Consider the following 25,200-nt stretch of genomic DNA (forward strand, 5'->3'; position numbering starts at 1 on the left):
GTCCACGCCTCGCAACCATACAACATTGTTGGAACCACTATTCCTTCAAACATACCCATTTTTGCTTTCCGAGATAATGTTCTCGACTTCAACATATTCTTCAAGGCTCCCAGAATTTTCGCCCCCTAGCCCACCCTATGATCCACTTCCGTTTCCATGGTTCCATCCGCTGCCAGATCCACTCCCAGATATCTAAAACACTTCACTTCCTCCAGTTTTTCTCCATTCAAACTCACCTCCCAATTGACTTGACCCTCAACCCTACTGTACCTAATAACCTTGCTCTTATTCACATTTACTCTTAACTTTCTTCTTTCACACACTTTACCAAACTCAGTCACCAGCTTCTGCAGTTTCACACATGAATTCAGCCACCAGCGCTGTATCATCAGCGAACAACAACTGACTCACTTCCCAAGCTCTCTCATCCCCAACAGACTTCATACTTGCCCCTCTTTCCAAAACTCTTGCATTCACCCCCCTAACAACCCCATCCATAAACAAATTAAACAACCATGGAGACATCACACACCCCTGCCACAAACCTACATTCACTGAGAACCAATCACTTTCCTCTCTTCCTACACGTACACATGCCTTACATCCTCGATAAAAACTTTTCACTGCTTCTAACAACTTGCCTCCCACACCATATGTTCTTAATACCTTCCACAGAGCATCTCTATGAACTCTATCATATGCCTTCTCCACATCCATAAATGCTACATACAAATCCATTTGCTTTTCTAAGTATTTCTCACATACATTCTTCAAAGCAAACACCTGATCCACACATCCTCTACCACTTCTGAAACCACACTGCTCTTCCCCAATCTGATGCTCTGTACATGCCTTCACCCTCTCAATCAATACCCTCCCATATAATTTGCCAGGAATACTCAACAAACTTATACCTCTGTAATTTGAGCACTCACTCTTATCCCCTTTGCCTTTGTACAATGGCACTATGCACGCATTCCGCCAATCCTCAGGCACCTCACCATGAGTCATACATACATTAAATAACCTTACCAACCAGTCAACAATACAGTCACCCCCTTTTTTTATAAATTCCACTGCAATACCATCCAAACCTGCTGCCTTGCCGGCTTTCATCTTCCGCAAAGCTTTTACTACCTCTTCTCTGTTTACCAAATCATTCTCCCTAACCCTCGCAATTTGCACACCACCTCGACCAAAACACCCTATATCTGCCACTCTATCATCAAACACATTCAACAAACCTTCAAAATACTCACTCCATCTCCTTCTCACATCACCATTACTTGTTATCACCTGCCCATTAGCCCCCTTCACTGAAGTTCCTATTTGCTCCCTTGTCTTACGCACTTTATTTACCTCCTTCCAGAACATCTTTTTATTCTCCCTAAAATTTAATGATACTCTCTCACCCCAACTCTCATTTGCCCTTTTTTTCACCTCTTGCACCTTTCTCTTGACCTCCTGTCTCTTTCTTTTATACGTCTCCCACTCAATTGCATTTTTTCCCTGCAAAAATCGTCCAAATGCCTCTCTCTTCTCTTTCACTAATACTCTTACTTCTTCATCCCACCACTCACTACCCTTTCTAATCAACCCAGCTGAATGAGTGTGTTAGTGGTTTTGATGCGCGAGACCGGGTTATAGTGTTGGGTGATTTGAATGCAAAGGTGAGTAATGTGGCAGTTGAGGGAATAATTGGTATACATGGGGTGTTCAGTGTTGTAAATGGAAATGGTGAAGAGCTTGTAGATTTATGTGCTGAAAAAGGACTGATGATTGGGAATACCTGGTTTAAAAAGTGAGATATACATAAGTATACTTATGTAAGTAGGAGAGATGGCCAGAGAGCGTTATTGGATTACGTGTTAATTGACAGGCGCGCGAAAGAGAGACTTTTGGATGTTAATGTGCTGAGAGGTGCAACTGGAGGGATGTCTGATCATTATCTTGTGGAGGCAAAGGTGAAGATTTGTATGGGTTTTCAGAAAAGAAGAGTGAATGTTGGGGTGAAGAGGGTGGTGAGAGTAAGTGAGCTTGGGAAGGAGACTTGTGTGAGGAAGTACCAGGAGAGACTGAGTACAGAATGGAAAAAGGTGAGAACAATGGAAGTAAGGGGAGTGGGGGAGGAATGGGATGTATTTAGGGAATCAGTGATGGATTGCGCAAAAGATATATATATATATATATATATATATATATATATATATATATATATATATATATATATATATATATATATCCCTGGGGATAGGGGATTAAGAGTACTTCCCACGTATTCCCTGCGTGTCGTAGAAGGCGACTAAAAGGGGAGGGAGCAGGGGGCTGGAAATCCTCCCCTCTCGTTTTTTTTTTTAATTTTCCAAAAGAAGGAACAGAGAATTGGGCCAGGTGAGGGTATTCCCTCAAAGGCCCAGTCCTCTGTTCTTAATGCTACCTCGCTAATGCGGGAAATGGCGAATAGTTTGAAAGAAAAAGAAAAGATATATATATATATATATATATATATATATATTTATTTTTTTTTTATTATACTTTGTCGCTGTCTCCCGCGTTTGCGAGGTAGCGCAAGGAAACAGACGAAAGAAATGGCCCAACCCCCCCCATACACATGTATATACATACGTCCACACACGCAAATATACATACCTACACAGCTCTCCATGGCTTACCCCAGACGTTTCACATGCCTTGATTCAATCCACTGACAGCATGTCAACCCCGGTATACCACATCGCTCCAATTCACTCTATTCCTTGCCCTCCTTTCACCCTCCTGCATGTTCAGGCCCCGATCACACAAAATCTTTTTCACTCCATCTTTCCACCTCCAATTTGGTCTCCCTCTTCTCCTCGTTCCCTCCACCTCCGACACATATATCCTCTTGGTCAATCTTTCCTCACTCATCCTCTCCATGTGCCCAAACCACTTCAAAACACCCTCTTCTGCTCTCTCAACCACGCTCTTTTTATTTCCACACATCTCTCTTACCCTTACGTTACTCACTCGATCAAACCACCTCACACCACACATTGTCCTCAAACATCTCATTTCCAGCACATCCATCCTCCTGCGCACAACTCTATCCATAGCCCACGCCTCGCAACCATACAACATTGTTGGAACCACTATTCCTTCAAACATACCCATTTTTGCTTTCCGAGATAATGTTCTCGACTTCCACACATTCTTCAAGGCCCCTAGAATTTTTGCCCCCTCCCCCACCCTATGATCCACTTCCGCTTCCATGGTTCCATCCGCTGCCAGATCCACTCCCAGATACCTAAAACACTTCACTTCCTCCAGTTTTTCTCCATTCAAACTCACCTCCCAATTGACTTGAACCTCAACCCTACTGTACCTAATAACCTTGCTCTTTTTCACATTTACTCTTAACTTTCTTCTTCCACACACTTTACCAAACTCAGTCACCAGCTTCTGCAGTTTCTCACATGAATCAGCCACCAGCGCTGTATCATCAGCGAACAACAACTGACTCACTTCCCAAGCTCTCTCATCCCCAACAGACTTCATACATGGCACATGGAGAGAATGAGTGAGGAAAGATTGACCAAGAGGATATATGTGTCGGAGGTGGAGGGAACGAGGAGAAGTGGGAGAGCAAATTGGAGGTGGAAAGATGGAGTGAAAAAGATTTTGAGTGATCAGGGCCTGAACATGCAGGAGGGTGAAAGGCGTTCAAGGAATAGAGTGAATTGGATCAATGTGATATACCGGGGTCGACGTGCTGTCAATGGATTGAGTCAGGGCATGTGAAGCGTCTGGGGTAAACCATGGAAAGTTGTGTGGGGCCTGGATGTGGAAAGGGAGCTGTGGTTTCGGGCATTATTGCATGACAGCTAGAGACTGAGTGTGAACGAATTGGGCCTTTGTTGTCTTTTCCTAGCGCTACCTTGCACACATGAGGGGGGAGGGGGATGTTATTCCATGTGTGGCGAGGTGGCAATGGGAATGAATAAAGGCAGACAGTGTGAATTGAGTGCATGTGTATATATGTATGTGTCTGTGTGTGTATATATATGTGTACATTGAGATGTATGGGTATGTATATTTTGCGTGTGTGGACGTGTATATATATACATGTGTATTTGGGTGGGTTGGGCCATTCTTTTGTCTGTTTCCTTGCGCTACCTCGCTAATGCAGGAGACAGCAACAAAGCAAATTAAATAAATAAATGAATATATATATATATATATATATATATATATATATATATATATATATATATATATATATATATATATATATATATATACATATATTTTTTTTTTTTTTTTTTTTTATACTTTGTCGCTGTCTCCCGCGTTTGCGAGGTAGCGCAAGGAAACAGACGAAAGAAATGGCCCAACCCCCCCCCATACACATGCATATACACACGTCCACACACGCAAATATACATACCTACACAGCTTTCCATGGTTTACCCCAGACGCTTCACATGCCTTGATTCAATCCACTGACAGCACGTCAACCCCGGTATACCACATCGCTCCAATTCACTCTATTCCTTGCCCTCCTTTCACCCTCCTGCATGTTCAGGCCCCGATCACACAAAATCTTTTTCACTCCATCTTTCCACCTCCAATTTGGTCTCCCTCTTCTTCTTGCTCCCTCCACCTCCGACACATATATCCTCTTGGTCAATCTTTCCTCACTCATCCTCTCCATGTGCCCAAACCACTTCAAAACACCCTCTTCTGCTCTCTCAACCACGCTCTTTTTACTTCCACACATCTCTCTTACCCTTACGTTACTCACTCGATCAAACCACCTCACACCACACATTGTCCTCAAACATCTCATTTCCAGCACATCCATCCTCCTGCGCACAACTCTATCCATAGCCCACGCCTCGCAACCATACAACATTGTTGGAACCACTATTCCTTCAAACATACCCATTTTTGCTTTCCGAGATAATGTTCTCGACTTCCACACATTCTTCAAGGCCCCTAGAATTTTTGCCCCCTCCCCCACCCTATGATCCACTTCCGCTTCCATGGTTCCATCCGCTGCCAGATCCACTCCCAGATACCTAAAACACTTCACTTCCTCCAGTTTTTCTCCATTCAAACTCACCTCCCAATTGACTTGAACCTCAACCCTACTGTACCTAATAACCTTGCTCTTTTTCACATTTACTCTTAACTTTCTTCTTCCACACACTTTACCAAACTCAGTCACCAGCTTCTGCAGTTTCTCACATGAATCAGCCACCAGCGCTGTATCATCAGCGAACAACAACTGACTCACTTCCCAAGCTCTCTCATCCCCAACAGACTTCATACTTGCCCCTCTTTCCAAAACTCTTGCATTTACCTCCCTAACAACCCCATCTGGAGAAGGCATATGATAGAGTTGATAGAGATGCTCTGTGGAAGGTATTAAGAATATATGGTGTGGGAGGAAAGTTGTTAGAAGCAGTGAAAAGTTTTTATTGAGGATGTAAGGCATGTGTACGTGTAGGAAGAGAGGAAAGTGATTGGTTCTCAGTGAATGTAGGTTTGCGGCAGGGGTGTGTGATGTCTCCATGGTTGTTTAATATATATATATATATATATATATATATATATATCTTTTCTTTTTCTTTCAAACTATTCGCCATTTCCCGCGTTAGCAAGGTAGCATTAAGAACAGAGGACTGGGCCTCTGAGGGAATATCCTCACCTGGTCTCGTTCTCTGTTCCTTCTTTTGGAAAATATAAAAAAAAAAATGAGAGGGGAGGATTTCCAGCCCCCCCCGCTCCCTTCCCTTTTAGTCACCTTCTACAACACGCAGGGAATACGTGGGAAGTATTCTTTCTCCCCTATCCCCAGGGAAATATATATATATATATATATATATATATATATATATATATATATATATATATATATATATTTTTTTTTTTTTTTTTTTTCAAAGTATTCGCCATTTCCCGCGTTAGCGAGGTAGCGTTAAGAACAGAGAGCTGGGCCATTGAGGGAATATCCTCACCTGGCCCCCTTCTCTGTTCCTTCTTTTGGAAAATTAAAAAAATTGAGAGGGGAGGATTTCCAGCCCCCCGCTCCCTTCCCTTTTAGTCGCCTTCTACGACACGCAGGGAATACGTGGGAAGTGTTCTTTCTCCCCTATCCCCAGGGATAATATATATATATATATATATATATATATATATATATATTATTTATACTTCATTTATTATACTTTGTCGCTGTCTCCCGCGTTAGTGAGGGAGCGCAAGGAAACAGACGAAAGAAACCCACCCACATACACATGTATATACATCTGCGTCCACACATGCACATATACATACCTATACATTTCAACGTATACATATATATACAAACACAGACATATACATATATACACATGTACATGATTCATATTTGCTGCCTTTATTCATTCCCATCGTCACCCAGCCACACATGAAATGAAAACCTCCTCCCCCCCCGCATGCACATGAGGTAGCACTAGGAAAAGACAACAAAAGTCACATTCATTCACACTCAGTCATACATATTCATCATTTCCCACCTGAGCAAGGTAGCATCAAGAACAGATGATCCCTGGAGGGAAAATCCTCACTTGGCTCCCTTCTCTGTTGCTTCTTTTGGAAAAGTCAACAGGAGGGGAGTATTTCCAGTTCCTACTCCTACCCCTTTTAGTCACCTTCTACGACATGTAAGGAATACGTGGGAAGCATTCTTTCTTCCTTATCCTTAGGAATAAGGAAGGGTGTCTGAATGTGTGTGGATGTTACCAAGATGAGAAGAGAAGAGAGATAAGTAGTGTGTTTAAGGAAAGAAACTGGAATGTTTTGGCTCTGAGTGAAACGAAGCTTGAGGGTAAAGGGGAAGAGTGGTTTCAGAAAGTCTTGGGAGTAAAATCAGGGGTTGGTGAGAGGACAAGAGCTAAGGAAGGAGTGGCACTACTCCTGAAGCAGGAGTTGCGGGAGTATGTGATAGAGTGTAAGAAAGTAAATTCTAGATTGATTTTGGTAAAACTGAAAGTGGATGGAGAGAGATGGGTGATTATTGGTGACTATGTATCTGGTCACGAGAAGAAAGATCCTCAGAGGCAAGTGTTTTGGGAGCAGCTGAGTGAGTGTGTTGGCAGCTTGGATGCACAGGATCAGATTATAGTGATGGATGATTTAAATGTGAAGGTGAGTAGTGTGGCAGTTGAGGGTATGATTGGTGTACATGGGGTGTTGTAAATGAAAATGGTGAAGAGCTTGTGGATTTGTGTGCTGAAAAAGGATTGGTGATTGGGAATACCTAGTTTAAAAAGAGAGATATACATAAGTACACATATGTGAGTAGGAGAGATGGTCAACGGGCATTATTGGATTATGTGTTAATTGATAGGCATGTGAAAGAGAGACTTTTGGATGTTAATGTACTGAAAGGGGCAGCTGGAGGGATGTCTGATCACTATCATGTGGAAGCAAAGGTGAAGATGTGTAGAAGTTTCTGGAAAAGAAGAGAGAATGTTGGGGAGAAAAGAGTGGTGAAAGTGAGCAAGCTTGGAAAGGAGACTAGTGGGAGGAAGTACCAGGAGAGATTGAGTGTAGAATGCCAAAAGGTAAGAGCAAATGACATGAGGGGTAATGGATGAGGAATGAGATGTATTTAGGGAAGGAGTGATGGCTCGTGCAAAAGATGCTTGTAGCATGAGAAAGGTGGGAGGTAGGCAGATTAGAAAGGGTAGTGAGTGGTGGGATGAAGAAATGAGGTTCTTAGAGAAAGAGAAAAGAGAAGCATTTGGGCAATGCTTTCAGGGTAGTAGTGCAAATGACTGGGGGATGTATAAAAGAAAGTGGCAGGAGGTCAAGAGAAAGGTGCAAGAGGTCAAGAGAAAGGTGCAAGAGGTAAAAAAGAGGGGACATGAGAGTTGGTGTGAGATAGTATTATTAAATTTTAGGGAGCATAAAAAGATGTTCTGGAAGGAGGTAAATAACATGTGTAAGACAAGAGAACAAATGAGAACATTGGTGAAGGGGGCAAGTGGATAAGTAATAACAGGTACTGATGAAATGAGAAGGAGATGGAGTATTTTGATGGTTTGTTAAATAAGTTTGATGATTGAGTGGCAGATATAAGGTGTTTTGGTTGGGATTGTGCACAAAATGAGAGGTTCAGGGAGAATGGTTTGGTAAGCAGAGAAGAGGTCAAGACCACAGGTCATAAAGTGTTGTGATGTGTGTGCATCTATGTGCAGAGTGCAGGGTGGCTAAGTAGTAAGTGCTCAATGTCCTCTTGATGTTAGTTGCATCATAGGCATCAAGAGTCCTGGGATTCATTGAAAAGGTATTTGTAGAGTTGTAATGATGGGTGATGTCCAGAGCATTAGTGGAAGAGTTTGACTTGTTTTTGTTGAGAGAGTTTGGTTTCTGAAGGGTGTATTTCTGGTTGGAATTTAAGACTTGAGAAGTCAGTTGTGCAGTGCTTGTCAGGTTATTTCAGCATGTGTCTGTTTTGTCAGTGTTTTATTTGTTTAGGGTGGGGGATCAGTGAGTAGAGGTTTGAGAAGCATAAGGCTGGTGGTTAGTTATAGAGTGGTTTGCTGCAAAGAATTGAGTGCTGAGAATGTTGAGGTGGGACTTTATTCTATCTTTGTTTCACTATGAAGGTGTTAAGCGTTTGTGCTTGTTAAGCATCCAGTGACTGTTCTGGGTGTACTATTTTGTGTGTTTTACAGCTTTATTATATTTGCTTTTGAGAGGATGAAAGACCAGGCAGCTGAGGCATAGTTTAAAGTTGCGCAGATGAATTGTTTGTATAGGGTGTTGAGGGATTCTTTTTCTTGTTCAGACTCATTGTCAGTTAGTGTTCGGAGGACATTTAGTTTGCATGTTACTTTTGCATTGATGTTATTCATGTGGGGAGTGAATGTTGCATATGTCAAGTGTGATGCATAGAATGGTTGGTGTTTTGCTCAGAGGGAGAGACTGTTCATTCAAGGTGACTGGAGGGCATGAGCTGGAGTCATGTCTGTCTAGGGTTGAAAATAAGATTGAATACTTCTTTGAAGATGCAGAATTCTTTTCTTAGTGAACCCTTATTTCAATTGTGCAATATAGTGCTGCATGTTTGATGTTACAACTGTAGTGTTTGTCAGGTTATCTGCATACAAAAGGACTTTCGTAATGAGGTTTGCCTGAGGTAATGGGAGGTCATGTAGGAAGAGATTGAAGAGAGTTGGAGAAAGAACTGCTCCTTGGGAGCTCAATTGTAGAGTTTGTGTTAGTAACTCTGACATGGCAGCCAGCCATGAAATTGGCCAACCACTTTTTATTTTGCCGGGTTGTCAAGAATTTTTTGTGTGAGGATTTGTCGGGAGATAGTGTCAAATGCTTTGTTGTTGTTGATTGCCACTATTACCATGTGGGAAAGGGGTTGTCATTGGTTGAATCCATCCATAACAAGTTGTGTGAGGTCGGTTGTTTAGTGTGATGGTAGAATGTTTGGGTCTGAAGCCATACTTTGTGGATCTTGTGTAAGGTCAGTGTGTAGTGTGATGGTAGTGTTTGGGTCTGAAGCCATCATGTGTAGGTGAGAGTGAGATTTTATATTTGATTCTGTCGTGAATAATTTTTTCACAGAATTTGAATGTAGATGATAGAAATGATATATAAAGTGGTAGGAGGAGAGGAAGTTGGTTGGTTTAGAGGGTTTTAGAATTGGTTCTATATTGGCTCATTTCCAGAAGAGAGCGATTATGTTATATAGCCAGGAGCAGTTGAAGATATCTGTAAGTGCTTGTGCTGCAAATCGGCCAGTGTTTTCACTAAAAGTTTGATATATTGTCAAGTGGCCTGTTGCAGGAGAGTTTTTCAAGGTTTAATTACAATGTTTGTGTCAGTAGGAGTGAAGGGTGGGTAAGAAGTCATTTAAGGATGGATTTTATTTATTTTTTCTGACTTTCCTTTTTAGGGGTGTGGTTTTTTTTTTTTTATAGTGTCTCATGAGTATTTCTGTATATTCTTTGGGATAAGAGATTTCTTTGGAATGGGTCAGGGGTGCTTCATAAGTGGGAGCTGGACTAGTATGATGAGAGTGGATTTTCTTTAATGTCCACCAGAGTTGTGTTGTGGAGGAGTGCCAGTTTTTGGTTTGACTTTTAGTGATTAGATTAGCAATAATGCTGTTTTGAACTTAGATATTTTGTCTGATTTTTATTAATGGTGAGTGGTTGTGTCTGAGCTGGTTTCTTTCCTTTATTTGGTGTGTAGGTTCTGTTCCTTTCTGTACCATTGTGGTATGAGATTTTTGCAGGCTGAGTTGGAGATGGTAAAGAAGTGTGAGACTGCATAATCTAGGGATGAGAAATCTAGATGGTGAGGTGTGAGACTGCATGATCTAGGGATGAGAAATCAAGATGGTGAAGAAGTGTAATACTGCATGATCTAGGGATGAGAAATCACCTATACTAAAGTTTTTTTAACTTTTTTCGTGTACTGCATGAAGGCTGGCCAGTATGCTTTACTGTAGTTTTTGTGGTTGTTTTAATTTGATGCACTAGATGAAATGTTATCAGGATGGGCTAGTGGTCAGAGGAAAGTTCCTGTAGCACACTACAGTTGGTCCTTGTGGGTAGTGCTATTGAGAAGAATGTGATGTCTGGCAAGGTCAGCTGCTGGAGATGGTGGGTTGAGAGTTTGGTTTGCTGGTTGCTGGGGGTGATAGGTTAGGATTGTGGTTGCTGGTTGCTGGGGATGGTGTGTTGAAAGTCTTGTTGGTTGGTTGCTGGAGGTGGTGGGTTCACAGTCTGATTGGTTAGTTGCTGAGAATGGAAGGTTGGGAGTCTGGCTGGCTAGTTGATGAGGATGTTGAGTTGGCTGTCTGGTTGGCTGGTTGCTGGGGATGGTGGGTTGGGAGTCTGGTTAGCTAGTTGGTGAGGATGGTGGTTTGGGAGTCTGTTTGTTGGGAATGGTGGGTTGGGATTCTGGTTAGCTTTTTGCTAGGGGTGTTAGGTTGGGAGTCTGGTTGGCTGGTTGTTGGGAATGGTGGGTTGGGAGTGTGCTTGTCTGTTTGCTGGGGGTGGTGGGTCGGGAGTGTGCTTATCTATTTGCTGAGGGTGGTGGGGTGGGAGTCTGGTTGGCTGGTTGCTGGGGTTGGTGGGTTGGGAGCCTGATTGGCTGGTTGCTAGGGGTGGTGGGTTGGGAGTCTGGTTGACTGGTTGCATATTGAGAGGTTGCAGTCGGTTTATGAGCAGTTCACCTCGGGATCATGGGTGTGTGTGTGTTGAGTCAAGTGGTATGGTAGGCATTGACATCTCCGAGGTATGTAGTTGTTGGGCGTTTGGGCGTATTGGCCATGCCTTGTAGTTGGGGAGTATATCTGGGGATGGGAGGCATGTGAAGGGGTGAGGTATGTAGTAGATGTTATGTTGTAGTTGGTACTGCGAAGTGTTATTTTTATGGGTTATATTCCAAGAATTTTGTTGTCTGTAAACTGTTTTGTGGTGTCACTGATGTCGAAGAAAGTTGTGATTTGGTGGATGAGTGCCTCTTATTGTCCTTGTTTTCTGTCATTTCTTGCAAATGTGTGGCTGTAGAAAGGTGGAAGGGAAGAGGGATGTGAATCTGGTTTTTTGGATGAGGGCTATGTGAATTTTGTTTTCTCTTGGTCGAGGTGAGTATTCTGTTTGTGTTCCTGACGTCATTGGCGTTGAGTTGCAAGATGCTTAGTTTGTCGTTAGGGTTCTGTGGAGTAGAATGGTTTGTTTGTGAATATTGAGTGTCTGTGTTCTATAATATTGTTTGTTGGTAGTTTATGCTGGAGGTGAAAGGGTTTGTGATGGAGTTTTGGGAGTTCCTGTCTTGCGTCTGTGTTCTATTATGTTGTTTGTTGGTAGTTTATGCTGGAGGTGAGAGTGTTTGTGATCGAGTTTTAGGAGTTCCTGTCCAAATGGTTGCTGCGTTCCCAGTGTTCTGCATAGCCTATAATGGATGACAGTGATGTCCAGTTGAGGTGATACCACTGAGTGCAGCTAGAGTATCATATGGAAACTAGGCATCCATGTTAAGTGATAGGCATTTGTTACTGTGGGCGGAGGTATACTGGTGGTCCAGTCATAGTGTTAATGTCAAGAGCTTACGTTAGTGATTGGGAGATGATGGCTGTGAAAAACTATGAATGTATAAGATATCTGGATATGACCTATTGTCCAGTAAGATGGCCGGGGACAGGGCAGGAAGGAGTCTGATTTGCGTTACTCCTGTTGACAGCATCCCAGTCTTATCCATGAGTTTAGAGAAGGAAGAATACTACTCATACTTTTTACATGTTGTAAAGGGCCATTAAACGGAGCTGGTTACCCTCCCCTCCCTTTGAGTTAGTGTCTAAGGGTTGGGGCAAAAGGACGAGAAGAAGGGAGAAATAAGGTAGTATGTTTGAGAAGACGAACCAAGATGTTTCAGCTCTGAGTGAAATTGGATAAAAGGAGGAAAAAATAGTTTGGTAATATTTCATTGTAAAGGAGAGAGCCTAAGGGGGTAACACACTTGCTGAAGGAGTTGTGGGAATGTGTGAGTGTAAGAAAGCAAGCCTCAGACTGATGTGGGTTGAAATGAAAACAGATTACGAGAGGTTGCTGATTAACAGTGCTTATGCACCTGAAAACATTAAGAATAAGAGAGAGCGGCGAGTATTTCAGGAGCCAAGTTGATCAGCAGTTTTGACTTGAGCAATCAAGTGATGTTGATGGACAATTTGAATGCTTAAGTGGTTCATGTTGCAATTGAGGGTATATTTGGGGTGCATGGGATACACGGTGTTCTGAATAAAAAATGGTGAGCAGCTTGTGGAGTTGTGTACTTGAAAAGGAATGGTGATGGGTATATTTGAAAAACAGAGACATACATAAGTATCCATGGGTAAGTAGGGATGAAGGAAAGTGGGCATTATTGGATTTTTTATTAATTGGCAGGCGTATAAAGAAGAGACTTTTGGATGTGAATGTGCTCAGGGGCAGCTGGTGGGATGTCTGATCATTACCTGATAGAGGCGAGGGTGAAGGCTTGTAGATGCTTTAGGACAAGAGGAAATTATTTGAGTGGAAAGTGGGTAATGAAAGTGAGTGAGCTAAGAAAAGAGGCTTTTAAGATGAGGTATCACAGCAAACGGTGAGAATAGATAAAGCTAGGATAGTGGGTGAGGTATTCAAGGAAGCATTGCTTACATGTGCAAAAGAAGGGTGTGGTATGCAGAAGGTGGAAGATGGACGGGTGAGAAAGGGTAGCGAGTTGTGGTATGTAAAACTTAAGTTGCTAGTGAAAGAGTAAAGTGATGTAGGGAAGGAGTGCAAGAGGTAGGGAGAGAAAGTGGCAGGAAGTCAAGAGAAAGCTGCAGGGGTTGAAAAAGAGGGCAATTAAGAGTTAGGCGAGTGATTATCAACAAACTTACGGGAGAAATATATTTACGAAGGAGGTTAATAATATAAGTTAAACAAGAGGATCATATGCGGAAAGGGTAACAGTGATGAGGTGAGGGGAAGATGTAGTAAGTACTTTGAAGGATTGTTGAAAGTGTTCAATGATAGGAGAGCACATGTAGTGGGGTTTTTCGGGATAGTATGAGAAGAGAGAGAGAGAGAGAGAGAGAGAGAGAGAGAGAGAGAGAGAGAGAGAGAGAGAGAGAGAGTCATGGCAGCCAGCACCACCACCCACCAGCCTGGGCAGCCAAATTCCACCACCCACTACCCTGGGCAGCCAACACTTCCACCCACCAACCTGGGCAGCCAACACTTCCACCCACCAACCTGGGCAGCCAACACCACCACCCACCAACCTGGGCAGCCAACACCACCACCCACCAACCTGGGCAGCCAACACCACCACCCACCACCCTAGGCAGCCAACACTTCCATCCACTAACCAGGGCAGCCAGCAGCACCACCCACCAGTCTCGGTAGCCAACACCACCATCCACCAGCCTGGGCAGCCAACACCACTACCCACCAGCCTGGGCAGCCAACACCACTACCCACCAGCCTGGGTAGCCAACACTACCACCCACCAACCTGGGCTGCCAACACCACTACCCACCAGCCTGGGCAGCCAACACTTCCACCCACCAACCTGGGCAGCCAACACTTCCACCCACCAACCAGGGCAGTCAACACCACCACCCACCACCCTTAGCAGCCAACACGACCACCCACCAGCCTGGGCAGCCAACACCACCACCCACCAGCCTGGGCAGCCAACACCACCACCCACCAGCCTGGGCAGCCAACAATACCACCCACCCACCAGCCTGGGCAGCCAACATCACCACCCACCAGCCTGGGCAGCCAACATCACCACCCACCAGTCTGGGCAGCCAACAATACCACCCACCCACCAGTCTGGGCAGCCAACAATACCACCCACCCACCAGCCTGGGCAGCCAACACCACTACCACCCACCAGCTTGGGCAGCCAACACCACTAACAATCAGCCTGGGCAGCCAACACTACCACCCACCAGCCTGGGCTGCCAACACCACCACCCACCAGCCCGGGCTGCGGGAGGACCATGGTACCCTCAGTCATAGCTCGTGTAACCCATCAGTCAAGTGTTCTTATCAGGATTTTTTTAGTAGTAATAATATTATCTGAATGTGAACAGCAGATACAATTGTGTCCTTGAGAAGCAATGGGGTCAGGAGGGAAGTAGGCGGTAGAGGAGCATGAGCAAGCAACACTATCGTGGTCCGGCTCCACACTCTCAAGTGGCTCTCTCTAATGTAAACAAACAGAACATTCCTTAGAAAAGTGCTTCTCTCTATCCTCATCACCACTACGCCTCCAGCCTCCTATACGCTTCTGTACCTCCTCACCAATACAAGGCCTTTAGCTTCCTATACCCCTCTGTACCTCCTTATCAGTACGAGGCCACCAACCTTCTATACTTTTCTGTACCTCCTCATCAGTACGAGGCCTCCAGCCTCCTATACTCATCTGAACCTCCTCACCAGTAAGAGGCCTCCAGTCTTCCGTACCTCCTCACCAATACGAGGCCTCCAGCAACCTGTACCCTTTTGTACCTTCTCACCAGTATGAGGCCTCCTATACCCTTCTGTACCTCCTCACAAGTACGAGGCCTCCTATACCCTTCTGTACCTCCTTACCAGTACAACCCTCCTCTTCCCTCACATACAGGCTAGTGACGGGCCAAGACTACATACACAGCCAAGCTACAGGCCTCTGTGGAGCCAAGTGGTGTCCCACAAAGTGTCGTCTTACTGACGGCGCCTTGACTATGTGGTGGGTCACGGCGTGTGACCTCACGTGACCTACTAATTCTTAGAGAAATGAGCTTGGAGGCTCAACCTACCGTTAATCTTGTATTAACACCCCATGACGGAGGTGGCAGGTCAAGAGCTGCCGCTGCAATTATTCCATTAACTAGATAAGAAAAGCCGTTCTTAATGAACTTCCCTGAGCATGGAGAGAGATTAGAGCTGCCTCTGTCGGCAGCGACGTCTCTAGTTCCTTTTGGGAATAACTTCTGCCCGAAGGCCATCGTGACTTGACCTTCCTGTCTCTCATGTCCTGTGCATCATTGCAGGACAGCAGTCAGGCAGCTAACTCGCTCTAAACAACAATTGTAATACTCCGGCCAGGTGACACCAGACACGAGCCGCCCTTAGGGCGTCTCCTTCCTCAGTAGAAGTCCCACCGTGACTCCTGACGTTTCATCTTCCTGGCAGGATCCCTTGTGGTGCCTCATCTCTCATGTTCACCAACGGCAGGACTCGCATGGGACGTACCCTCAGCCCTTAACGAGCAGCAGCTATAACACCACGGGACCTACGGCCGCGCCCCAGGCACTTCAGCTACTCAAGCAAAAACCGGGACACGCGCCACACCCACCTCCTACAGGAGCTCCACGAAGGCTCGGCAACCATGCACCTCTCCCATGTGCTCCTACTTCATCTCATGCACTTTTACCAGCACAGAGGGACTCCTTCGAGGACTAGCTTATCTCAACCTACCTCACTTGACCTACTTCTTCTTCATCATACTGCACTTCCGGGTGGCTCATCGTCCCTGGGCTATCTCACTTTATGTACCTTGACTAGTAAAGTACTACTGATGTTAAACAAGTTTTTGTATTTCTCATTTACACCAGTCCACCCCTTAAAGACACCCGTTAAACCTCCTTATCCTGACCCAAGCTTGATGTGCTACATGCAAGCTGCACGAGTTGGTCATGCCTGCCTTATCACCTGGGATTATCGAGTTACGTCACCATTATAATCCGAGCGGTTGAGAGGGTCAGACATACTTGTGTCTCAAGTGAATGTAAACAACATAAAGGCCGTTGGGTCCAACCCTGGATGACGAGGGAGCCTTGTACCAGATTGATACACAGATAATGGGCTAGAAAATTTATCATTTCAACTAAATGTAAACAACCTCATATAGATACTGATAAAAACGCAAGGGCCGCCCTCAACATTAAGTCGTGGTGTAAAGGAACAGACAAGTGATGCCAACTAGCTATAATATAACAAGATCTTGTTGAGTTAAAAAGGACATCTCTTGTATGGTATGAAGCAACCCAGCATTCCTTACTTAACAACTCAGGCCGCGATTTCACAATATTGTAGATATTCAGTATTTTTTTTTTCTTTTTTAGTGAGGGGTTTACTCATGGCCACACTTTTTCATTTGAGAGAAACCAAGTTTAACTGGTGAATTTCTACCACAGGAAGACCTAACATGAATTATTTCTGGTATTCGTTAGATATCTCTGTCTTCAAACCAAGTAATAATTGGACCTAGCGTTTGTTAGCATCTTGGTTGTTCTCCGCTTCCATATCTTCTCAGTACAGATGTATTGTTTATTGAACGACAAGTTATGAAATACTTCAGTTGCAAACTTTTAGTACTAATAAATTCCAGAGTTTCATCGACAGTTTATCAGATGGGGCGGTGACGTCGCCCAAACTAAGTTCAAAGATTTGACACTGACCTGACCACAGATGGAGTAAACAATACTCCATCTTGTTCAGCTAAATTTGAAGGAAACGAGTTTACGTCATGGAAATATGATGATTTACTCTGGATCACTTTCACCATCTACAAGTTGGTGGAAAGCTGGTATTTGTGAACAAACTTGGCCTAATGTTATGAACACAGGATTTCTAAAAAAAGGTTTTGATTCCAGCGGGACATTAATTCTGCTTAAGAACTGGTATTTCACATGAAGCAAAAATTTCGCAGTCCCTTCTATTGCGGTCATTGGTGTCAACCACCATGTTGATTGCATCCTAATATTTCCTCTGTTCTACTCTAGGCGTATAAGACACAAAAACGAACAAATATCCAGATAATCGCTGCCGTACACATTAACATTACACTAAGTACAATATCCGCTCCATATCCAACCACAATAAAATCTCTGCCAAAGAATGCAGTTAGTTTCCTGATCGTTTCCTGTTCTTTCGGCATCATCAAATGTCCTATACGTTATCACCACAGAAAGTAGTTGTTGGATACATTAGATGATAATTTTACACAACCATTAGGTGAGCATTCTCTTTTTATTTGGTTAAGGAAGTATGTGCAAAAATTATATGAAATAAATACATCACATTTAGTTTTCGTCAACCTAAATTTGGGGTCAAAGCAGAAAATCTTTAATTGTGGCTATACGACCATCTGATAGTATACGTGAACCCCACAACTCTTGTACTGCATCATCTACTATTGCTCCTTAAAGCTTGACAAAATGCTGTAACTGTTATACCACAAGAACCCATGTAATAAGTTATGCCTCAGAGAACCATAAGAACCCATGAATAAGCTACGCCTCAGAAATTTACGCCGTAAGAACCTATCAGTTACTACGCTTCTAAATGTACAGTAAGCTCTTACTGTTATACCGCAAGAATCATTGTAATGGACATTTTTGACTTTTGTTTTAAGGTGTTTATAGTAGTATCATTAGCTCCAATATATGCAATGATGAATTATGTTGTACAATTTTCACACCGGACATCTTTTCTTATACCTTTTCGGAGGAGAAATATGATTACTTTTGGATATTTTTGTGTTTCTTGAAAATGTAAGAAAAGCTAATCATGATTTCATCACATTCATGGTAGCATTTGCTGTTCTCCTTACGGATGAACATGTAAGAAATGTGAACATTATCAATGAATAGGTAAGTGCAGTTGTTAGCAGTGACCTTAAAAATGAGCGTCGTCCTTCCTACATTATCAATTTGCCATACGAATTAATTTCATCTTTTCTTTTTGAAATACAAAATTTATATCTAGTATATGAATTGATAGATGTCTACATATGCAAAATAGTGTAATAACTTTATTGTAGCTGCATCATTTCAAAAGAAATTATAGATGTTGTCTGCCACAGTTCACACAAGATCAGTTCAAAATGAAGTAAGCTAATTTCATATTGTTCTGTCTGTAACTGCAACATCATGCAATACCTAAGACTGTAGTTGCATAACGAACGCTAACGAATGACATTTCCTACTACAGTTGTTACATCTAATTAGATATCTAAATAACTTGCAGAAATATATTTTCATATTGTCAAAGGCGACAACGATCCAAAAGTCTTCATTAATTTCAGATCCTTAAAAAAAGTATGTCTAGAAATACGAAAATGCTAGTTTGACATTTCAGGACTGACTGTAAAATGAAGGAATGATACATCAAAGACAATTTCAGTGAAAAATGAACGATGTGATATTGTACTAAGAACTTAATTAAGAAAGGAAGTCGGTTCCCTGGCCGAGCGTTCGAACAGAGTGGTACATGTAGTGAACCGCATCGAAGCCGGCAATGTTTTACCAGCTTGTTGGGCCATTACTGGCGACAGTTAGCGTCAGCCATTAAGCGAGTGCAGGTGAAAACAAAGTGGAGTAGAGTGACAAGCACAGACCCTCACCTACTTCTCCCAGGATGACGGAGATAAGACTACTTGGACCTGGATTTATTTTCGTGGGAATGTTCGGCAGTTCTCTGCTGATCTCTTCTACAGTTGAGGTACATATGAAAGACGTTGTAGAATGGCCAGTTTGCTAATATTATTTAGTATTTATTTTAGAATTACTTATTTCTCGTGTTGTAGTGAATGATGGAGGCTGGTATGATCAGCTGAGGACCAACTGTGTTACCCGTTGATCATGCACTTCACTATCTAGTGTTTTTCAGTTTTTAGGTGTATGGACTGCCAGGGTCATTAAGGCTGTCAGTGTGGACTTAGTACCTCCTTTCGGTGTTTTTATTTATTTACAAGAATATCTTTAGCTTATATTGCTGTAGTTTAGCTGATCCCTTGTTGCTTCCTGGACAACAATTATCATGGCACCATACCATCATAGTTTTAGGCACGTGTTACCAGGATAATTGAACTTGGTACTTTGACAGTTTACGGTCCACAGAAGTTATTATACATGTATGATAGATTATTATTTTAAGCACTCCGATGCATATCACTTAGCTAGAAAGTGAATGATAAGAGATATTTAAGATAAATATAAGAGAAATTCAGAAACGAATTAAAATGAAGACTGATATGATCATGTAGGGTGTGGGGGAGATGGTACAGTCATGATATTTAAGGGTTTCTGTGGGTGAAAAAAAAAAAAAGGATTTCAAGGAAGATGACCTATCTGATGTACCACAGGGTACTCTCAAGGATGTGTGAGGAGGAAGATGCCCTATCTGGTGTACCACAGGGCACTGTATGATAAGGATATCAAACCTCAACAATCTAGTAAAGTAAATCATAGTAATTAGCATTACTGATGTCTCAAGAATAAACAAAACGGTGGTATCAGAAACTGGTAGAAAATACTAAAATACAATGTACAGATGGTATCGTGTGAAGCTGATGTAAGTTAACGAAGGTATATTTGAAGAAACGAGTCTTGGAGAAAGTAATGATATTTGTAACACAACAGAGAACGTGAAGCATATGTCAACACATCGAAATATCATCAGAAATAAGAAAGTAGATTTCAGAAAACATATTGAGAAGATAACACTACCAAGTGACGAGTGATTTCATTGTGAGAACTTTGGCTACAACAGATACAAACATCTTGATGAAAATATTTGATGTACATATACGAAGGAAAACTGAATACTGCCATATTGTATGGTCACTAACGAAACAATTAGAAATGAACATATTAAGAGCGAATTGAGATAGCACTTCATGGGCCAAATAGAAGAGGTGACGACCACGAGAGGCTGGAAGACGTACAACTGTATGGCCGAGAGAGAAGATATGTACGTCTACGTCTGGCAACAACTTGAAGGTGTTAGACTTCTCATGAGGGGAGATAAAGAGTTGCTATATGTTCAATAACACCATGGAATATGCCATTATGAATATCCCCAGCACAGTATTCCAACCAGGCAAAGCTATTTGATATAGTGCCATCAGAAGGAAAGAACGTGAGAACAACAGAAACATTGAAGACAAAACGACATTAGGTTGAAATCAGTTTCAGCTGAACCCAGAAGTGCATGTAGATGCCGGCTGAGAGGAACAGTTTGATTGATCAAGCAAGACGTGGGGTGATTTCTACCATTATGGCTAAATATGGTAGACTTCTGGTGTCTTGGTACACACATGCGCACCGGTAAATTGTAGGTCGTAGGTCTGCCCGCTAAAGGGAGGGAGGTATATTACCGATACTTCCCTTGACCCTGGTTGCTCATATATCTACTTCAGCCACACGTGACCTGGTGGCTTTCAGTTCATAACCGTGCAATCTCTCCATCTAACATTTAACAACATATTCGATTAGTTCTTCACAATTTAGATTTTCTGGCGGTGATTTAGTACACGCTAACCCTGCGCCTTTAAGCAGTGGAAACTAAGTAAATAGTCCTATATTTTGGGTTGTGTGGTGTTTATACAGTGGGTATATGACGTATGTAGGGCAGACACTCTTATCTTGACCAGAACAGTGTCCCTTAGATTACTGTGTGGAAGGAAGGGAACCGGTATCTGAGGCCTCCACTCATGTACCCTGGAGGTCACTAATCTGTGGCCTCCCGCTATCTCTACCTGGGGTCACTATCGCTGGCCTCCATTATGTCCCGTACCCAGAGGGTCAGTACCTGGCCTCCAATCTTGTATCCGGGGTACACTATCTGCAGCTACCAATCTCTCTTAACCAGGGGTCACTGTCTGTGGTCTCCAATAGCTCTGATACCCAGAGGTCACCATGGCCTCTTGTCTCGTACCTAAGGGGTTACAACCTGTGGCCTCCAGTCTTTCATACCCAGTGGTTACCGTCTGTGGCCTCCATTATCTCTCGCACACGCCTGTCACCCCAGGGGTCACTGTCTGTGCCCACCATTACATCTTGTACCCAAGGGTCACTATCTGTGGCCTCACTCTCTTTGGAATCCTGGTGTCATTATCTGTGGCCTCTATTCTTTCTCGTTCATTTGGGTCATTATCTGTGGCCTCCGTTCTCTCTCTCGTCCCCAGGGGTCACTATCTGTAGCATCACCCTCTCTCTTCCCCGGAGGTCACAATCTGTATCCTCTCCCTCTCTCGTCCCCTGGGGCTTGGGTCAGGGGTAAGGAGGAGGGCGAGCGGTTCACTCACAGTGGATGTGGGTCGAGCTGAGTGGAGTAGAGGTAAACAACGCAACCCGCATCTTACGTCGTCTGCTACCAATCAAAGTTTATGACTGTCACCAGTTTGTACATAACTATTTCTACCGTCACCAGTTTATATATAACTTTCTACTCTCACGAGTTTATATAAAACTTTCTACTGTCACCAGTTTATATAAAACTTTCTACTGTCACCAGTTTATATATAACTATTTCTACGGTCACCAGTTGATATATAGCTATTTCTACGATCGCTAGTTGATATATAACTATATTTACGATCACCAGTTGATATATAACTATTTCGAAGAATACCAATTGATATATAACTATACGGCATAAGCGTTTATAATGTGGCCAGTGTTGGGTAGATTGTCTTGCAATACAAACCTCAGCTATGTAACTCCAATACAAATGAGTTAGTGCCCATTTGCAATGGTAGGTTAAGTAACATCTTTCTTCTTAAAAGGGAGATCCTTAATACTTAAAAAAAAAAAAGTGCAACACTGTCCATGGTTAGTGTGGCACTACCTTCTACTTAATGATTACCTCCTTGTCACTGTACTTGTAGCGGTACCCAAATCTGCCACACTGACATTCTGTCTTATTGAAGTAACAATCACCTCTCGTCTCGTGGGGTCACTATTTGTGGCCTCTATTCTCTTTCGTCCCTAGGAGTCTCTATCTGTGGCCTCATCCTCTCTCTTCCGCTTGGGTCACTATCTGTGGCCTCATCCTCTCTCTTCCGCTTGGGTCACTATCTGTGGCCTCATCCTCTCTCTTCCGCTTGGGTCACTATCTGTGGCCTCACCCTCTTCCCCTGGGTCACTATCAGTGGACTTATCCTCTTTCGTCCCCAAGAGTCACTGTCTGAGACAAACTTCCAGACTTGACTCTCTTGACCTACGCCGCAGTGTTGGTTCACTTTCCCTCTTCTATAGGTATTACTTTGGTTTTTGCTCCAGAGAGCTGGCTGCTTGTGTGCCCCCACCTCTAGCTAGATCACGCAATATTCGGCAAGCTGTTGCGTCACATGATTACTGTGAGGCCGTCGGCAACTCAAGGGTGGGCCGTTTTGAAAACCGTTTCTTTCCCTACACCTCGAAGTTTTGGAACTCTAATATCTCATGTCTTTCCCAATAACTACGACCTGGCTTTTCACTTCCTCCAAAATTCGTAAATAATTTCCCTTGTCTTATATTGAGGTAACAGCTACCCAGACAGGGTAAACACTTAATTTTACACTGAAGAAATCTACTGCTTACTCCACGACACACCACACACAGCCGGTTACCCTCCGCCTCAGTGCATAACAGAACACTCACAGCCTCCTGGACTTGATGGCACCTGTACATTATACCATCTAGACTCCTGTACATGAAGTAGTGTGGCACCATGGGAGGTAGTGTGGCACCATGGGATATAGTGTAGCACCATGGGAGGTATAGTAGCACCATGGGAGGTATAGTAGCACCATGGGAGATATGGCAGCTCCACAGGAGGTAAAGTAGCATTATGGGAGGTAGTGTGGCACCATGGGATATAGTGTAGCACCATGGGAGGTATAGTAGCACCATGGGAGGTATAGTATTACTTAGGAGGTTGAGCAGCACCCCAGGAAGTAGTGTGGCACCATGGGAGGTATAGTAGCACCATGGGAGGTAGTGTGGCACCATGGGATATAGTGTAGCACCATGGGAGGTAGTGTGGCACCATGGGATATAGTGTAGCACCATGGGAGATATGGCAGCTCCACAGGAGGTAAAGTAGCATTATGGGAGGTAGTGTGGCACTCGGAGATATTATGGCACCATGGGATATAGTGTAGCACCATGGGAGGTAGTGTGGCACCATGGGATATAGTGTAGCACCATGGGAGATATGGCAGCTCCACAGGAGGTAAAGTAGCATTATGGGAGGTAGTGTGGCACCATGGGAGATATGGCAGCTCCACAGGAGGTAAAGTAGCATTATGGGAGGTAGTGTGGCACCATGGGAGGTATAGTATTACTTAGGAGGTTGAGCAGCACCCCAGGAAGTAGGGTAGCACCATGGGAGGTATAGTATTACTTAGGAGGTTGAGCAGCACCCCAGGAAGTAGTGTGGCACCATGGGATATAGTGTAGCACCATGGGAGGTATAGTAGCACCATGGGAGGTATAGTAGCACCATGGGAGATATGGCAGCTCCACAGGAGGTAAAGTAGCATTATGGGAGGTAGTGTGGCACCATGGGATATAGTGTAGCACCATGGGAGGTATAGTATTACTTAGGAGGTTGAGCAGCACCCCAGGAAGTAGGGTAGCACCATGGGAGGTATAGTAGCACCATGGGAGGTAGTGTGGCACCATGGGATATAGTGTAGCACCATGGGAGGTATAGTAGCACCATGGGAGGTAGTGTGGCACCATGGGATATAGTGTAGCACCATGGGAGGTATAGTAGCACCATGGGAGGTAGTGTGGCACCATGGGAGGTAGTGTGGCACCATGGGATATAGTGTAGCACCATGGGAGGTATAGTAGCACCATGGGAGGTAGTGTGGCACCATGGGAGGTATAGTAGCACCATGGGAGGTATAGTAGCACCATGGGAGGTATAGTATTACTTAGGAGGTTGAGCAGCACCCCAGGAAGTAGTGTGGCACCATGGGATATAGTGTGGCACTATGGGAGTGGTACTTAGGAGGTTGAGCAGCACCCCAGGAAGTAGTGTGGCACCATGGGATATAGTGTAGCACCATGGGAGGTAGAGTGGCACCATGGGAGGCGGAGTGGTATTTAGGAGGTTGAACAGCACTCCAGGAAGTAGGGTAGCACCATGGGAGGTAGTGTGGCACTCGGAGATATTATGGCACCATGGGAGGTAGAGTGGTACTTAGGAGGTTGAGCAGCACCCCAGGAAGTAGGGTGGCACCATAGGAGATAGTGTGGCACCATGGGAGATAGTGTGGCACCATGGGATATAGTGTAGCACCATGGGAGGTAGTGTGGCACCATGGGAGGTATAGTATTACTTAGGAGGTTGAGCAGCACCCCAGGAAGTAGTGTGGCACCATGGGATATAGTGTAGCACCATGGGAGGTAGTGTGGCACCATGGGAGGTATAGTATTACTTAGGAGGTTGAGCAGCACCCCAGGAAGTAGGGTAGCACCATGGGAGGTAGTGTGGCACCATGGGAGGTATAGTAGCACCATGGGAGATATGGCAGCTCCACAGGAGGTAAAGTAGCATTATGGGAGGTAGTGTGGCACCATGGGAGGTATAGTATTACTTAGGAGGTTGAGCAGCACCCCAGGAAGTAGTGTGGCACTCGGAGATATTATGGCACCATGGGATATAGTGTAGCACCATGGGAGGTAGTGTGGCACCATGGGATATAGTGTAGCACCATGGGAGATATGGCAGCTCCACAGGAGGTAAAGTAGCATTATGGGAGGTAGTGTGGCACTCGGAGATATTATGGCACCATGGGATATAGTGTAGCACCATGGGAGATATGGCAGCTCCACAGGAGGTAAAGTAGCATTATGGGAGGTAGTGTGGCACCATGGGAGGTAGTGTGGCACCATGGGAGGTAGTGGAA

This window comes from Panulirus ornatus, chromosome 7, assembly GCF_036320965.1.
Source record: "Panulirus ornatus isolate Po-2019 chromosome 7, ASM3632096v1, whole genome shotgun sequence".
Taxonomy (NCBI): domain Eukaryota; kingdom Metazoa; phylum Arthropoda; class Malacostraca; order Decapoda; family Palinuridae; genus Panulirus; species Panulirus ornatus.